The sequence below is a fragment of the Notolepis coatsorum genome, assembly GCF_963971535.1.
Source record: "Notolepis coatsorum genome assembly, chromosome: 6".
Taxonomy (NCBI): Eukaryota; Metazoa; Chordata; class Actinopteri; order Aulopiformes; family Paralepididae; genus Notolepis; species Notolepis coatsorum.
The window spans coordinates 111,018,231-111,037,952 of NC_140170.1; the positions used below are offsets into that span (position 1 = coordinate 111,018,231).

General features: G+C 42.5%; 1 protein-coding gene across 1 annotated transcript in view; it reads left to right on the forward strand.

Moving 5' to 3' along the window:
• Nucleotides 1-2,240: 2,240 nt before the first annotated feature.
• ppp1r16b (protein phosphatase 1, regulatory subunit 16B) overlaps nucleotides 2,241-19,722 on the forward strand; it is a 269,179-nt gene continuing 251,697 nt past the window's right edge. Inside the window, exon 1 of the mRNA XM_084316669.1 lies at nucleotides 2,241-2,377. The gene's annotated coding sequence lies outside the window, so the exon portion shown is untranslated. The remainder of the gene's footprint in view (nucleotides 2,378-19,722) is intronic.

Genomic DNA, 19,722 nt, shown 5'->3' on the forward strand with positions numbered 1-19,722 from the left:
ACACTTTAATGTCAGTACTTGAAATCTGTATTGCGAGCAAAAAAAGTGGCATCTGTGCATCTTTAATTGGCTGTAGGCTGTGTGTTACAGTAATGAGTGTATATAAATGATGATGTTTGTGTATGTTTTGTGTATGTATGTGTATGTGTGTGTGTGTGTGTGTTTTTGTGTGTGTTATTGTGTTTGTGTGTGTGTGTGTGTGTGTGTGTGTGTGTGTGTGTGTGTGTGTGTGTGTGTGTGTGTGTGTGTGTGTGTGTGTGTGTGTGTGTGTGTGTGTGTGAGTGTGTGTGTGTGTGTGTGTGCGTGTGTGTGTGTGTGTGTGTGTATTTGTTTGTACACAAGTGTAAGTGTGTGTGTGTGTGTGTGTGTGTGTGTGTGTGACAGTGTACATGTATGTGATTATTTGATTATTGACACTATTTAACATGGCTCATTGATTATGCACAATCATTATTTCTCATCAGGCTCATTATGAGGAGCACAGATTAGTGATTATGTAGCCGTCTTCCTCATATGTGCCACATTCCAAATGGCTGGTGACAGCTTTGTCGCGTGGAGATGATATTGCCTGGGTCCCCCTGTGCCTTGGAACATAACTGGCGTTCCAAACACATGGCTGGGATATGAATTTCTTCCAAACCCCATAAGGAATCCCTGGGAGCCTGTTATACTTACAAAGGCAGCTATTCCCCTGCTCTGTAATATAGGTGGGAAGCTAAGCCACTGTTCCACATCTGGCTAGAGAGAGAGAGAGAGAGAGAGAGAGAGAGAGAGAGAGAGAGAGAGAGAGAGAGAGAGAGAGAGAGAGAGAGAGAGAGAGAGAGAGAGAGAGAGAGAGAGAGAGAGAGAGAGAGAGAGAGAGAAGAGAGAATGAAAGAGGAGGGAGTATGAAGAGAAACAGACAGACCCTCAAAGAGAGAGAAGTGAATGAGGAGAGAGAGATCCAGACTGACACCCAGAGTGTGACTGGGAGACACACACAGAGACACACATGTCAGACAAAGAAAGGGCTCTTGGGGAGATCTAATCTATTTTTCATGTGCATTATTACACTCTTACAAAAGTGCTATTTAAAGGGCCACTTCACCAAAAAACAATGCTGATTTATTTTGCACATGTGTCTTACACACATCCAAAAACTCTGAACAGTCTTGCACAGATTCATTTGGTTTGACAATGTTACAGAGAGAGTTTGAATATGGCCACCAGTGAACATATAACGTATGACGTATATCATGCCAGTTAGGGTACCTTATATATGCTGCACCTGTGTATACTGTATACTTTACTTATCATAGTATATATTCAGGTTGTGTTCAAGTGTTGTTGACCATAAGACCCTCGTCTACCTTTGATTACACTGCCTACTTGCTTATATTCATACTTAATTATATTGTTTACACTGCTTATTTATACTTTTCTACTGTACTACAATTGTATTGCCTATATTTATGTCTTCTACTATTACCATGCCTATACCTGTACCCCCCCCCCCCTCATGCTGTTATGATGCCTGAATTTCAAGGGGATCAATAAAGGAATATCTTATCTTATCTGGGACATTGAATCCTTATTATGTTAATTCAAGCACCATGCAATGATGTAGATAAAAAGGGTGAAGTGTCCCTTTAAGGGCCATTTTAAAATTAATTTTCATACATCTCCTGAACATTCTGACAACAAGTAGCCTATAATACAAGACAATCACATGCAATCTAGAGATGGCTGGTACAAAAGGATAACTTCTGTAGGCTTCCAGGTATAGGTTGTAATAGCAGATAGAGGATCATATGACTATGATGAATGAATGAATGAATGAATGAATGAATGAATGAATGAATGAATGAATGAATGAATGAATGAAAACTGTATTTAACAGATTGCAGAATGGGTACAATACATGTACGGCTCAATACACACAATTGTTAAGGGGATGCAGACCAGAGAAAGACATTTGTCTTGTTTACATCAGGGTCCCCCATTTTCAATTCATATTGAGAGACACTGACACTGACAAAGGCCACATTTTGGATGCTTGTTTCTCCGCATTATGGCTCGCCTCGTACATCCAGCCATGTGGCTTTTTACAAGGATGAAAATGATGCTACAAGTTACATTGGCACATCATCACTGCCATGAAGTGTCTGCAGTTTGCTCCAGTCTCCTCCTCCCTCCCTCCCTGCCGCCCCGCCCTCAAGGAGTGACTTGTGGAGAGAGAGAGCGAGAGTCTGCAACCACAGCTTTTCTTGTCAAGCTCAGTCTCTCTAACGGGACAAGTTAAACCTCAGAGCTACGGGACATCATGTCGGGTACCCGTCCTACTCCCACCCACGTCCTCGTGAACTAAATCGGAAACGTCTACACTTTAAAACGTCCGGTGAGTGTTACATTTTCTACAGATGTTGCCAGTTTTGGGGTGGTGGGCTGCAGGCTCTTCGTTGACAATGAATGTAACTCAAAGGGAAAGAGGGGGATTTTTCTCAGCAGTGGAAAAACGGTATAGGCATAAGAAGAGGCATGTCCGTCTCTTTTGAGCAGTTCGTTAGCCCACTTTACCGCGAGCAAGAGTAACTCACGTTATAATAACGTGTAATTACATTGGTACATTAATAATTCCCATTGCTGTTGTCGCCTGGGACACTAGCAGCAACAAGGCTTGTGATTAAAAGATGTTGCTGTTGCACACTACTACAGGAGGAGGGTCATTGCCATTTGCGGTCTACTTTGAAAACGTGTGCTCTCTCGGGACACTTGTCTGCTCATTCGAGAATTTAAACTCGAATTAAATTGGTGGTTGCCAGATTTGTTGGCGAGTTATCGAGTCAATTTATTTTTACTTCAACTTTTTTTAAGTCGGTTTCCCATACACGTGCGATTACGGACTTTAGTCATAGTCCGTAACATAGTCTACAGGTTATATTTCATCAATAATGCAAAGAGAGCTCATCAAATGACATGTCTTCAAGCTTCAACAATATTCTGTTCATCATGACTGTTGCCAGTTGAAGCTGGATGAAGGCCGTGGTACTATCATTTGAACAAATTAGCCTTCAAACTCTATTGTGAAACTTTCTTGTAAGAAAAAAAAACAAAAGAGGCTCATATTTCTTCAACAATTTGGGATCTACTTGGCAACTATGAATTGAAAATGGGGGACCCTGATGTAAACAAGACAAGACAAAAGTCTTTCTCTGGTCTGCATCCCCTTAACAATTGTGTGTGTATTGAGCCGTACTGTATTGTACCCATTCTGCAATCTGTTAAATAAAGTTTTCATTCATTCATTCAACTACCCATAGCATAGATAGGCTATTCACATTGACACAATTGACACATTGTCACAATTCTGACATCATGTGCTTTTGTGACAGACAGACACGGACACAGCATAGAATAGAGGCCCCTAGAGCAGCACTGGTTCAGCACTGTTCTCTGTCCTGAATGCACCATGGCCCCTTAGAGCAGGATCCTCTTCAAGTTCACACAGAAAGATGTACAACCCAGGCAGCTGTGTTTCTCCGGTGTCATGGCAAATGCACCCTGTGGTATTAAGGTACCTGTGGTATATCCCTGCCTGCCTGGTTGTGTTGCCCTTTAAGTGTTTGATGAAAATGAAAGACCCTCACCACCCCAATAACAGCCTGTTCCAGCTGCTGAGGTCAGGCAGACGCCTGCGAACCCCAGCTACTAGGACGGAGAGGCTTAGGCTCAGCTTCTTCCCCCAGGCCATCAGAGCCTTGAACAATGAACATTGAGTGCCACAGAACACTGAACTATCCACACACAAGCACACGCACGCTGTGCACGCTCACACACTAGCAGCCACTTTAACACGAGCGGGCACACACTCACGCCGCACACACGCACACTTATGGCCAAGAGGAAAGGCCACTTTAAATTAGTATAACAACAGGAACAGTGTATTGCACTACTAAAGCTACCTAGCATGTCCTATATGCTCTGTAAATACTATGTACAGATACCGAGATGTCACACCATGTTACCTGTTACCTGTTTATTGCACAATGTTGTTTTTTTATTGGATTCTATTATATGTTGTACCACTGTATTGCACATCGTCGCGGGCAAGACCACCCGCATTTCATTGTATACTTGTATGCCGTGACAATTAAAACTCTTGACTTGACTTGACTTGACTTGTATAATGGAGAGATGTCTTGAGCTCTTTCTGCTGCTGAGCCACAGTCCGCATCTGCACCGCCGTCAGCTCCTCTTAGAGACGGTCTGTCAGAAAGACAGTATGCAGCCTACACACACACACACACACACACACACACACACACACACAAGCATGCACACACAAGCACACGTGTACTGTATATAAGCAAAAACACATGCACTCACATTTCATTCCAACACAAACACAAATGCACACATGCATACATGACACACACACAAATACACATGCACACACTAAATGGTCACAGACACATATACAGGATATATATAACACAAACACAAGTGCACGCACACTTACACGATACACACACATGCTATGAACACACCCCCTTTCCACATGAACACACCCTGCAGCCTGATCACATCAGCACACACTGTGCCAGGATCACAAGAGCCAGTACAACACACACACACACGCACACACACACACACACACACACACACACACACACACACACACACACACACACACACACACACACACACACACAGACACACACATGCACATAGACCCCCCCACACACACATGCACACAGACCCCCACACACACACAACCCCTATTAATACAGTCCTCTGCATTAACACTGGCCATTACCCTGGTGTTTTTGGTGTTTTAGATGAAGCATTAGTCTCTATGCAGTAATGGCAGCATTAGATTCATGTGTGTGTGTGTGTGTGTGATCTCTGAGGAGCCCCGCCGCTCTCCCTCAGCTCTCCCTCCACTGATTAGTTTCCTGCATCATATATTCTCTGTAGTTTTGTACTCTAACTGATGTTTAATTATTCTGAAACAGCTATTTGGCTGTTGCTCATGAAATATTGAAACAAGGGGGGGGGGGGCGCCGAGAGAGGCACGCTAACAGATGCTGCTTCCCATCTCTCTGTTCTGCATAGTATACTACTACATTCTATTTACAGTGTGTGATCTGTTTGTATGCAAATAATGTGTGCGACAGACACCAAGAGTGCCAACATTTGTTGTATGGAGCGAATGGTTAGTTTTAATCGTTTTAACCCATTCACTACCACACCACACTACCAAAGTGTTAACCCTTTCACGGCGACAATACAGAAGGTTAACCCGTTCACTGCCACACAACAAATGGTTAACCATTTCACTACCACACTACAGAAGGTTACCCCTTTCACGACCACACTACAGACGGTTAACAGTCTGTAGTGTGGTCGTGGAAGGGTTAACCTTCTGTAGTGGTAGTCAAAGGGTTAATTCCACAATCCTTTGTGCCAGGTCATTTTTAGTGCCATCTTTGGTTTACGGGTCAGCGGAGATTTTCAAAGATAAAAAGCAACAACATACCACTGAAGTATAATTTTTTTTTTTTTGCTAAACTGACTGACTGTTTAAAGACAGTTTTTCTTTTTCTGGTGTTTTGCGAACAGTCCTCCAAGTGTGTTGTATGTAGTATATTGCACATACTGCACTCCATGTACTGACCGGTAAGCTCCAACAGTATTTCTGTTTCTGGTGCTTGGAGTACAAAATATGTTCCTTGGCACCCTGCTTCTTAACCCTTTCAGTACCACACTACATAAGGTTAACCCTTTCACTACCTAACAGTCTGTAGTGTGGTCATGAAAGGGGTAACCTTCTGTAGTGTGGTAGTGAAATGGTTAACCCTTTGTCGTGTGGCAGTGAAAGGGTTAACCTTCAGTATTGTCGCAGTGAAAGGGTTAACCCTTTGGTAGTGTGGTAGTGAAAGTTTTAAGATGTGGTTCATAAGCCGTGCCTTAGACCCGTGTGCTTGCGTACTATTGAACAGATCAGCCCTCTCTGATTGCGACTAGCATGGAGCGGGTGGCCAAGCGCTCTGTTCATCTGCAGACTTAATACTGGAGCATGTGGCTCTTTGGGGGCGGCTATTTATCCTACTTTGGGGATCTTTCCTCTGTTCTGTTTTCTTTTCATTTTCATACAGAATGCACTTGTGCACATCCCGTTTTTACAGCTGTGGGTTTGGGGTAATGCCTGCTTTAGGAAACACACTGGGGCCCATTTAGAGTTTATGTTGTGATGTGACAAAAGGTCTTTAAGAGGGTTGGAGCGGTGGACAATGGTCCATCACCAACAGCTGACAGTGACCCAACATCTTGAGTTTCTATGACCCAGGTCAGGAGTGTGGAGAAAAATCAAACAGGGATGATGAGGCACTGTATCATGTGGTTCCAGGTGTCTGAGTCCAAAACAGCTCTATGTTTTCCCATGTGGAGCCTGAGAATTTTTTTTTAATCATTTTTGGAGAGCATCTAGAGAAAAGTGTTTGCGTATCTCGTGCTAGGAACATCCCATTCACAATCCGACAACACTGGGACATGTCACATGTGCACCAGAGATGGTGATCATGATCAATACTGTTTTTTCAATAACTGTTTCAATAACCCACCACAATCAGGACACCCGAAACCCGTCCAATCTTTCGCCATCGACTAAAGACACACTTCTTCAACCAATATAAAAAAAATAATAAAATAACTGTCATGCACTTGTCCTAATATACTAACCTACACTGTAGCACTCAACACTTTGATGAACATTGTTACTCAGCTGATAGAGTTGTGCCCTTCCTGATGACTTGTCATACAGAACTTGTAAGTCGCTTTGGATAAAAGCGTCAGCTAAATGACAAAATGTAAATGTTAATTAAAGGTTGGTGGCGCCCCAAAAAACTAGATTTTATTTTACCTTTAGGTGCGTGAAAAATGGCATCTCCTGGCGGTGAATGGGCTCAAATGTGCCAAAAAATTAAAGAGTAATTAATATCCAACAACAACATGCATACATTTACCAACAAGTATAAAAGAAAACATATAAATAATTAGGGATGCACGATAATTATCGGGCCGATATCAGCAATTATGACGTCATCCCGATAAACTCGATAACGTTATTAATAGCTCCGATAATATAATATATTTTTTGGTAAAAAAAATGCGGTGTGGGTGAATTTGGATGAAGTGCGTTTGTTTTGACTGTCCGCTCCTCCCGTTTTGCCAGTACTGTGGTACCACTGATAGTGTGTGGTTTAGGAACAGGGCGTTTTACACAAACCCAGCGCTCCCTTTCTTGGCTGTGACGTAGCCACGTAGTACGTTTCTTGAAAGCAGCGCGTTGTAAACAAAGATGGCGACGCTAGTGGGGATTGTTTCAGAAAGGAAAAGTTCGCTTGCTATTTGTAATAAATGCAATGGAGAAGTTCCACGAGGAGGGAAAAGTGCAGCGGCTTGTGATACATCCAACCTAGCAGGTCACCTGCGGCATCACCACCGATGCGATGGTGTGTTGTGTTAACTTAAAAGCCTGCGACGACGCGGGGAGCTAAGCAAAGCTAGCCCCTTTCATAGCTGTGATGCAACCTTTGGTTGAATACGCAGTCACTTATTGCTCCGTAGTAGCCAGGTTAATTTGCACCACCAAGGACTGCTTAAAAGCTAGCGGCTTAAGCCCTTGGGTCATTTCTGTCAAACTTATTTAATTTAGCAAACGACTCGTCAATAGGTACAAGCGTGCTCGCGCCGTCGTACACCAGCGGTGGTGATGCCGCAGGCGACCTGCTAGGCTATGTGTCCACTCAAAGCCTTTCTTTCAAGGCGGACAGCTTTGAAAAAAGAAGAAAAAAAAGCTTTGAGCGTCTTAGGTTGGATGTATTATAAGTTGTTGACGGATTGTGAATTTTCATTTGGAAAAATAAATATGGTCACTTTATCAGTCAAAACTGTTGTCTTGGCTTTTGTTTCTGTTGTCTGGTTAAAAGTTTATTAACCCATTGCAGAATGGGTACAATACAGTACAGCTAAGGGGATGCAGACCAGAGAAAGACTTTCGTCTTGTTTACATCAGGGTCCCCCATTTACAATTCATCATAACATAATGACATGCATGACATACAGATAGACAGTACTGCCTACATCTATACATGACATACCAGATTTGCAAATACAGTACTGTTTGTGATACGAAAAGAGTCCAGAAAAGAGAGTATATACATTTGACGTATTATTATTGTATTGTGATATGTTTTGTTTCATGTTGAAAAAAAAATTTGATCAAAATATTTTTTTAATAATACAATAAATATCGGTTATCGTTATCGGCTTGAGGAGCATAAAGTTATCGATATCGGTGTCAAAAAATCAATATCGTGCATCCCTATAAATAATGATAGTACCTTTATAGGAGTAGCCCTTGCAGACATCCAGGGATAACTTTGCTTGATACTCTTCCTCTGCCATGTTCCAACCATAGGCTACTTACTTTTCAATTGCAAATGCTTCAAGGACAGAACTCACCCCCGGTCCTTAACCAGCTATACGTATGCTAATTACAACAGGACAGCTGTTTCAATTGCAAATTACTCTCGGTTCGAGAGGGAGTTAAATCTGCCATTGACAAGTTGCTAGCTGCTACTGTAGATGGTCATGTCTCCTTCAGCCATGCAAAATCACCAGGGATAGTAATTAAATTGGTAATTAACTGTGTTTGAAGATCCCCTCCATGTTTTAAGGTTTATGTTGGGGCGACAGTAGAGCAGTCGTCTGGCAATCCGGAGGTTCCCGGTTCGATTCCCGCTCCTCCCGGGCAGCGTGTCGATGTGTCCTTGAGCAAGATACTTAACCCCTAATTGCTCCAGATGAGCAGGTTAGCACCTTGCATGGTTGCCTCCGACGTCGGTGTGTGAATGTGTGAGTGAATGGGTAAAATGTGAGTAACAAATTGTAAAGCGCTTTGGATAAAATAGCTATATAAAAAAGCAGCCATTTACCATGTCAAATACTGTACTTTGAATAATAATTTGTCTGATATCGTTTTTCCACAAAAAAAGTTAAAGGCGCACTGTAGGTTTGAGAGATAATCGTTGACATTGGTAGAGCCTGCTACTATAATGTAATTCTTTGATCTCATTGCCTCATTGTATCATGAATTCTAAGGAAACTCTTCTTGAAGCACTGTAAATCAAACAGAAACAGGTGCTTCTTTCAATAGTAAATGTATTTGTAAAGAACATTTTCGGGGCCCTGCAGTTGTAAACAGTAGAATGGTAACCTTTCAATCAGGGGAGGAAACTAACTTTTTGGCTTACCAGCCAACTGGCGAGTATCTGATTTTTTTTACCAGCCAAACAGATTTTTTACCAGACAAAAAAAATCGCTAATTGTGATAATTACTTCTTTGTATGTCAAGCCGTGTCAATGTTGTGTATGCATCTGGGTAGGCACACTGTGCCTTTAAGACAGCACGGTGGTCTTACGACAGTGCTGTGAAGTACCGTCAAGTGTTCGTGACTGCGATGTGCAAGCCAGGGGCTTTTGAGCATGAAATAAAATGTCTAACCTTACGTCGTAGTCCGGTGCTTTTTTGGAAACATTATAGTCATAACAGATACACCTAGCTGGCTGCTTTGAGCACACAGGGCTAACGTTAGCTAGCAAGCAGCTATAGCTAAAACGCTAACTAGAAGCTAACCACTGTATACAGTTCCAGTAGACTAACATTACACCTGTGATTTAAATGTGTCCTTAGTAACTTATACTCGAGGGTTGTACTAGGGTTGGATGCAGTTCCCCGTTGGTCAGTCTGTCTGTTTTCCATCTTCTGCTGTGTTTAACGTTATCTGTTTGCGAGTGCTCCTGATGGCTAGCCTAGTACCGCGGGACTTTTATTATTATATGTCCGCGGGTTGGCCAGTACTGCGCAAACGTTTATTAAACATTATATGTCCGCGGGTGGTCTTGTGCAGTGCTCTCGTGGCACTGTCAACTAAAGCGAACACTCAGAAGACGCGCACCGTTTGCCAGTGCAGTGATTGCAGAATGTTTTATTTTTTTGTATACTCGCCAGCAGGGGAGGAAACTAACTTTTTGGCTTACCAGCCAACTGGCGGGTATCTGATTTTTTTTACCAGCCAAACGTAAAAAATACCAGCATTTGGCCAGTAAAGTGGCCTAATTTCCTCCCCTGCTTTCAATGTTCCAGGGAACCAGTTCTTCCCTGAGCATAGTTTATTGTAATGTATATCAGTTGCTCAAGTCCAGTATAGCTCAAGCATCACAGTATAGTAGGGCTGTACCGAATGCTTCGAAGCTTCGATCATAATGTTGACATTCGAATTCTAAATCAACATTTGAATTAAATTTTTTTATTATTATTATTTTTTTTATATATAAATCTTTTTTGTATAATCTATTCAATCTGTTTAAACCAATGGGGTTTTTCTTCACAGTTGCAGATAAAGTTTAGGCTACACTAATATTATAGTATTATACTATAAGACGTCACCATCACTTTCCTACCAACCGTGCCCTTATTGGATTATTATATTTGACGAGTTATATTCATTAAAGAAAGTTGATTTAATAAAAAAATACTAATTTAATCAGATTAATCACTTTATTCAAATTGAGGATTTAGTTAAAAAAAAATTATAAATAAATTAAAAAAAAATTATGAAATCAAATGAATTTTTTTACAGACATTCGAAGCTTCAATAGAAGCTTCAAATGTTAAAAAATGACATTCGGTACAGCCCTACAGTGTAGACAGGGAGCTAAATTAACTTTTTGACTCACCGGCCAGTGGCGGGTAGATGGGAAGAATCTACCCGCCAAGCATATTTCTTACCTGCCAAATCTTTTTGATTAAAAAAATATATATATATATATATTTTATATAAATTCTTTTTTTTAAATAAAATATATATTATATAATCATACTTGTAGTTGTATTATCTGCGAGACATCGCCACCACGCAATAAGTCAAAATGCTCGCTATCTGCAAACAGCTCCACTGTCTGTGTATACTTGAGTAGCCTCCAGCTCCAGCAAGGATTCTCCGGCGATGCAGCTAGACCAGGGCGCGAAATTAACTTTTTGACTCACCGGCCAGTGGCGGGTAGATGGGAAGAATCTACCCGCCAAGCATATTTCTTACCCGCCAACTTTTTTTTGATACACATTTTTTTTATTATTATTTTATATAGATTTTTTTTTAATAAAATATATATATTATATAATCATACTTGTGATTGTGTTATCTGCGAGACATCGCCACCTCGCTGTCTGCAAACAGCTCCACTGTCTGTGTGTATACTCGAGTGGCCTCCAGCTCCAGCAAGGATTCTCCGGGGGTGCAGCTGGACCCTAAACGCTACATTCAGCATGCAAAATAATTCTCCGGCGCTGCACCTGGACCCTAGTCAGCAGCCCTCACTCATGCGATGTAAACCAGGGACTCGAATACGCATGTTGTTGTTGTAGGACATTGATGCCAAGAGCTATCTGTAGCTACTGCTGGATGGCGTTGGGACAACGCCTCAGTGAACTATTTAGTTTACTGCGACATTTCGTAGTGACTAGTTACCTAGCCAACGGAGGTATTATGCACTGGACTATTGCTGGAGGATTTGTTGATGTCGGGAGCTATCCGTAGCTAGCCGGCTGGATAACGTTACACAATGCCTCGTGTATTAAACTAAGTGAATAGTTGACTGGGTCATTTTGTAACGGTAGCTAACGTTATCTCACGAAGGTCCCACACTGACTAGACTAACGTCACGGTGAGGCAATAGCCTCTGTTTACATGCAGGCATTAGCAGCAGCAGCAGTGCTAACTAACGTCACGGTGACTCTGAGGCAATAGCCTCTGTTTACATGCAGGCATACAGAAACAGGTGGGGAGGGGCTAGCAGCAGTGCGCGGTGCGCGCTTCATGTCGGCTGAGACAGCGAGTGAGAACTCCGCTAAAGAATTGGATCATGATTTTCGGTTTTCACATGACTATTTGATAGCCCGTCACACGGCGCTCAGACGTCTCAGTGGGAGGCGCCAAACGTAAAAACTGAGCGCAAATGGCGGGTGGCGCTCTCTAGTTTCGGTCCCTGAGCTAGACCCTATACTAATACTCTACATTCAGCATGCAAGGATTCTCCGGCGCTGCAGCTGGACCCTATTGGTATAATATTGCGGTTCTTTGGTCTAATCACATTCATCAAGCCCTCAGCTAGAATACGCGTTGAATCAATGTTATAAGACATTGATATCAGGAGCTATCTGTAGCTACTGCTAGCCCGCTAGATAACGTTAAGACAATTTAGTTTACTGGGATATATAGATCTAACGTGAGCTAGCTAACAGCTAGCTAACGAGGGAACGGAGGTATTATGCACTCGAGTCATGTTGATATCGACAGTAGCTAGCCAGCTAGATACCGTTAGACAATGCCTCGTCATGTATTAAACTAAAAGTGAATAGTTGACTGGGTCATTGTTTAAACAGTAACGGTAGCTCATGTAGGTCCGATCTAGACTAGAGCAGACTGCTACCATTCTGAGAGCTTAACGTTAGCACTAGAGCTGCGGGCGAGCTGCTATCATTCTGAGAGCTTAACGTTAGCACTAGATGCTGCGGGCGAGCTGCTATCATTCTGAGAGCTTAACGTTAGCACTAGATGCTGCGGGCAAGCTGCTACCATTCTGAGAGCTTAACGTTAGCACTAGATGCTGCGGGCGAGCTGCTATCATTCTGAGAGCTTAACGTTAGCAGTGGCACTAGAGCTGCGGGCCGCTCTGTGTTGATACGAGCAGAAGCCAATAGTATCCCGCTGCAGGGCTGGCCCGGCTGGGCGGATATGACTCGTTGCCACGTTTTTTTTCAAAATAAGAATATCATACGAACCGAATGCTGCTAACTGCCGGAGCCATCGATATTATGACTCTAGCTGCGCTTGGGCCGGAAATGAGACCCGCACAGATTTTCAAAATAAGAGTATCGTTATGAACTACACGTCTACACGCCACACGGCGGGCAGGGCTCTCAGTGGCAAGCGCCAAAGGTAAAAACTAGGGATGCACCGATATGAAAATTGGCCGCCGATACCGATACCGATTGTTCAACTAACACTATCGGCCGATACCGATACCGATACCGATATTTGTATATTTGTATATAAGTATTTGTAAAAAAAAATTTAAATTTAAATTTTTTTTTTTTTTTTTTTAATGAAACTACTGTATATTTGTATGTGTATGTTTGTATTTGTAGGCCTCTTTACTTACTTAAAAAAAGGAAACATCAAGAAATATGTTTATGGTATCACTATCTCTCTCCCAGTATCGTCTTGCGGCCTGCAGAGGGATACTATTTTCTCAACCAGAGCTTTCAACCAATGCAATGGAACCATTCTTGCGGCCTGCAGCGGGATACTATTCTCTCAACCAGAGCTTTCAACCAATGCAATGGAACCATTTTGATTGACAGTCGATTCGGCCAATTACGCCACACCGCTAGCACTCACCTCCTGCTGTCCTTACCACCAATCGGCAAGCGTTTATTAATTTTTCTACTTCCGGGCATGCCGCCATTGTTCTGTTTGCGAGAGCAGAACACACTTAACGTAGCTACGTTAGCTGCCCGGCCCGCCGACCGGCGCTCCACGCATGACCAAATGAGACATAATGATTTTACTGCAACAAATGTTATAATAAAACAAAGCCTTTCTATACATTTGTCTGGTTGAAAACTTTATTAACAGATTGCAGAATGTGTAGTTGGGTACGGAATGAGCAACGGAATGGAACCGAGCTATGAACGGACTAACGGAGTAATGCCTTGTTTACTGCTATCTTCGGGTAAATAATATGCTTGTTATTGAACGTGTAACACTTCATTTTAACAGCAGATACTTTCTTAAATGCCATCTTCCCGAGAGAGGGTGTTGACGGGGAGTTGTGTTATTAATAGCATTGAACAGCTAACCGAAAGCTAGCGTTAACTATTGTTAAAGGTTTAGCCATAACGTTACCTTGGCTAAAGTTGGGGCTATTCATAATGCAGCAATAATGGCTGCAGACCTGCAAGCAAAGTACAGCAAGTTGACAAAGGAGTATTCCAACGCAAATCACATTTTCACCAGTAACGTTAGTCTTGCATCTCCCGGTAGCTAATGAACGGACTCGGAGTAATGCCTTGCTGCTATGGGTAATAATAATATGCTGATGTTATTGTCCGTGTAACACTAACTATATAACGCTAATGCCACAAAACGAATGCCTTGTTAATCATAAGTAGTTACTTTGATGCAATAGCTTGTGTGTGTGTGTGGGGGATGGCGGGCGTTGTGCAGGTAGGTCGCGAGTGAACTTTTTTTTTTTTGCCTTTTGACGCTACACAAATTGATGGGTATTTATCGGCGACTGCTATCGGCACATTTGAGCTTATTTGAGCCGATAGCAGTCAACAAGGCACTAATCGGCCGATACCGATACCCGACCGATATATCGGTGCACCCCTAGTAAAAACTGACCGCCCCTGGCGGGCGGCGGGCTTTAATTTCGCCCCCTGAGTATAGAGTATACCCACTACACTACACCACACACACACACACACACACACACACTGTACACACACACACACACACACACACACACACTGCTCTTGAGTCCATGCTTGTTGCTCTTCTGTTCTTTGTCACTCAAGGATTTTGTCTGGGTTGCTGAAATGAACGTGTCTTCATACTGTATACTCTTCTTGTTATTTTGTCGGTTAAATTATGAACTGACAATCTGACATCATAATGTTAGAAAACAAAATACTTTTAGTAATGAAGTCAACATGTTGGTATGCTGTTGATTGACATTTACACTGGTTTATATTAAAGTGTAAGAGGCTGAATCCTGCAGTGTGGCCTGCATGTATCCATATCAATGGATTTGTTTTTTAGTGCAGGGATTTAGCCAGCCTTGTGTTAATTTGTGTGTGTGTGTAATGTGCATGCCTGTGTGTTTGTCCGTGTGCATGTGTGAGAGGATCAATGGCTAAGCATGTTTAATGTTGCAGCATGGCTGGTGTGTGATGTGCACCATAATTAATTAGTTGTGATGGTTTTCAGACCATCTGCACCAGTGATATTTAAACCATAAATATAATGTTCCTATGATGGTAGTTAACCATCACAATCAATGTAATGAAAACGATCAACATTTTAATTACACTGATGGCCGGCTTGCTGTTCACAGTAATTGTTAAAACGTCAGCTGGCCAGTATAAACAGTATAAAGACACGCACGGAAGACCACGGATGTTTGTTACTTGCAGTTAAAACATGAACCACCAACAAGAACTGAATTCACAATGTCATGCAACGTCACAATTGACCAGATTCAAACAGCGGCCATTTAGCTCTTATGTCATGCTCAGGGGGATGGGATTCCGTTCCACCCCGTTCCCACCCTAGGTGAATGTGGTCAATGGCTTCTGGCCACTGAAAGCCGTGAGGTTCTAGAATTCTGAAATAGACAAAACGCTTTAAAAGAAGAAGTAGAGCTTAAAGGGTTAATGCACGGCTTCTTTGGCTGACATGTGCATTGAGTGCTATTAGTTCTCCCTGCTGCAGCTTTGAGTTGGGACGTCCTATGATCAGCGTGGGAATCGTTTAAAAGCGAGAGCGTCCCCCGTTAATAAGTCGGTAGAATTAGGCGAACGGAGCAAGAGACACACGACTTCACTTTGGGCGGTGGGAACATGCCTAGGTGCATTCACATAGTTGTAGCTGCTACTCTTATAAATTAGAAATGGTAATTCCATCAGCAAATAACCTGACTGGACTTGCGAGATAGAGGCTTATGCCTACCTGCAGTGACCACATTAAGCCAAAATCCCTTTTGGGTGGTATAAACTGGGTGGGAAAAAAATTAAACAGGTTTTTTGAGGCCTACATTGGATTGAAGTGTGATTGATTGATTGATTGAAAACTTTATTAACAGATTGCAGAATGGGTACAGTACAGTACAGCTCAATACATACAATTGTTAAGGGGATGCAGACCAGAGAAAGACTTTCGTCTTGTTTACATCAGGGTCCCCCATTTTCAATTCATCATAACATATATGACATACACAACATACAGATAGACAGTACTGCTACATCTATACATTTATGACATATCAGATTTGCAAATACAGTACTGTTTGTGATACCAAAAGAGTCCAGAAAAGAGAGCATATATATTTGACGTAGAAAGTTAACTGTACATTGGAGGGTAGGTGGGGGGGGGGGACTGTACATTGGAGGAGGTTGGGTGGGTGGGGTGGGACACTGTACAACTGTACAAGCAAAACTGTACATTGGAATATTGACAAAACCATACTTGGTAATTTACTGTACATTGGGTTGGGTTAGGACATTTACATGGGCCAGTTTCGAATAGCAGTCTCCCGTAGGTGTTCTTTGAGAGTGTTTTTGAAAGTGGGTAGTGATTCACATTCCTTTACAGCTTTGGGTAGGGCGTTCCACATTGATGTGGCATAATTGTGAAACGTGTTTAGTCCCTTGTTTGAGCCGAATCTGGGTTTAACATGATTTGTGGAGCTCCCTCTGGTGTTGTGATCGTGGTATTCACTGACCTTTGGGAAGTATTTTGACATGTCGTACCTTGGTCGTGTAGTGTATCTTGTAGACCAGGCCCATTGCAAGTTGCTGTACTCTGTCGTCTACTCTAAGCCATCCTAGTTTGTCAAAGTGGGCAGGGGTAAGGTGGGTTCTAGGAGTAAGATCAAGCAGTAGTCTGACCAGTTTGTTTTGAGATGTTTGTAATTTTGTTTTTAGCGCCTTTGAGGTGCTTTGGTACCATGAGGTGCAAGCATAGTCGTAGTACCCTTGAATGAGTGCTCCTGCCAGAGTCTTCAGGGTATTCTTGTTTACCAGTGAGGAGATCCGGTACAAGAATCGAGTTTGTTGGTTGACTTTTTTTATTACATTGGATGCCATTTTGTCACAGGAAAGATTTGCCTCTAGGTAGGTAATTTCTTCTTTCCTTGTGACAATATTGTCACCCACTGTAACTGAGAAGCCGTCGGTCTTGCTGAGTTTGTTATTTGAACCGAAGAGAATGGACTCTGTTTTGAACATGTGTAATTATAGTTTGTTATCAGCGAGCCATATGCAGATTTTGCCTAGTTCCGAGCTGAGGGGTTTTTCAACCTGTAACTTGCTCTTGTCAGAGAACAGCAGGGCTGAGTCGTCCGCAAACAGGAACAAGTTGCAGTCACAAGCTGACGACATGTCATTTGCATAAATTAGGAACAGTAGCGGACCTAGTATGCTTCCTTGTGGAACACCACAGCTCACTGTGAGGGGGGGGGGGGATAGGCAGGGTACCGTTTACCTCCACCATCTGTTCTCTCCCCTCCAGGTAGGATTGCATCCAGCTCACTGATAGGCTATCAAAACCAATTGCTTTTAGCTTGTCAAACAGAATGGTGTGATTGACAGTGTCGAAGGCCTTTTGTAGGTCCAGCATGACCATGCCGCAGTATTTGCCCGCGTCCACCTCTTGTTTGATGTGGTCGTTTAAATAGAGAAGGCATGTGTCAGTGGAGTGGGATGTTCTGAAGCCAGATTGGAATTCGTAGATTCGATTTTTTTTTGCAAGGTACTTTTCGACCTGTTCATATAAAAAATGTTCCATGACTTTCGAGATGGAGGTAAGGATAGAAACAGGGCGGTAGTTGCCTGGGTCTAATTTACTGCCCTTTTTGTGCAGGGGTGTTACTCTCGCAATTTTGAAGTCCTTGGGGACGTGTCCCTGTTTTATGGAGAGGTTTATTATGTGTGTGATGACTGGGGTGATGGCGGCTGCTGAGTCTCTGAGGAATTTGGAGGGGATGTTGTCATGGCCAGTGGCCTTGTTCGGTTGGAGGGCGCTCAGTTTTTTGAGTACCTCATCTGTTGTTACCATTTCCAGTTTGAAGTCATCTTTGTGGACCCCTAGGTTCTTGTAGTATGCTACTATGTGTTCTACCCCATAATGCCCTGAGTGGGAGGGTAGTTTGTTTACCAGTGTTGTGGCTATGTTTGTGAATAAAATGTTTAAGTAATTGGCTACATCCAGCTTGTCTGTGATGAGCGTGTTGTCCGTCTTTATGTTTATGTTTGAGAATCTGGTTTTAAGTTTTTTACTGCAGCCTTGTTGATATTGAGTAATTTCCAAAGTTCACGTGGTTTGTTTTTGTTTTCCTCAGTTTTGTCATTGATGAAATATTTTTTTGCTGTTTTGATCATGGAGTTTACGTCATTTCTTAGTCTGTTTCTTTCCAGTTTGAGTTCAGTCACGTGGGCTTGGAGTTCACTGCTCTTGCTTTTGGTAAGCTTTGACTGACTTTTACGAAACTCAGAGCATTTTTTGTCTCTGGTTTTCATAGCGGTCAGTATTTCAGTGTGCATCCACGGCTCAGCGCGATTTTTTACCCTGGTGGTTCTTAGGGGGGCCATGTTGTTTAGTAGGGGTGGACGGTATAAACGGTATACGGTATAAACGGTATTAATTTGCTCTAAGGTATGGATTTTGACTATACCGTGTAACCGGTAGAGCAGCTCTAAAACAGCAATGACGTCATGTCATTTGTCCACTTGTCCTAATAAACTAACCTACACTGTAGCACTCAACACTTTGATGAACATTGTTGCTCAGCTGATAGAGTTGTGCCCTTCCTGATGGCTTGTCGTACAGAACTTGTAAGTCGCTTTGGATAAAAGCGTCAGCTAAATGACTAAATGTAAAATGTAAATGTATGTAACCACAGCGCGACTATTTCAATCGCATTTGCCCCTAAAAATAGATAGAATTAGTCATAGATAATAGATATGTGCAAACTGGAAAAAGTTATTTAGGAGGCTTCGCGCAGTGGGCGTGTCAACACGCAATTGTCATTTCATAATAAACACATATCACCGCGGCGCACAGCAAGTTTCAATTTCAGTTCCTGGCATTTTTAACCAGTGGAGAAAGGTAAGATATTTCCCTATCGTTTTTCTTATATGAATTATTCTACGTTAATTAATAAAACATACCTGGTGATCAACTACAGTTTGCTGTAAACATTACGATATGTGTGTAGTGTTATGATAACGACGGCTGCAGCGGGAGGACGGCTGCAGCAGTGGATTTGCGAATAGCATGCAGCTGCAGAGCCGCAGAGCCAGGGGCTCTTTCAGGTCTGGTCACAGGCCCGCTCAACAGCGCCCCCCCACCCAACGGCTGAATTGCCAATGGCTGAATTGGAGTATTGCACAGTGCGCTGTTGAGCGGGCCTGTGACCAGACCTGAAAGAGCCCCTGGCTCTGCGGCTCTGCAGCTACATATGCTTCTAGCAAAATCCAGCATCCAGCCCCGCTGTTTGCAATGGGAGCAGGAGTCTCGACTCGGGACTTATTTTATTTGGAATATAATGACTTTATACACAAAAGTAGCCTAGTTTTAAGTTAAAATATTATAAATCTACATGCCTTGAGGATGTCATTCTTTATATAGCCTGCCTATCAGGCAAACAAAATTATTCGAACAGAAACACTGATACCGTGATATATACCATTACCGTCTATGCTTCAAATTATACCGTGATATAAATTTTAGACCATACCGTCCACCCCTATTGTTTAGTATTGTTGAGAATTTGGTTTTGAAACCAAGCCATGTTTCTTCAACCAGTGTACCATTGAGTTCATCTGACCAGTCC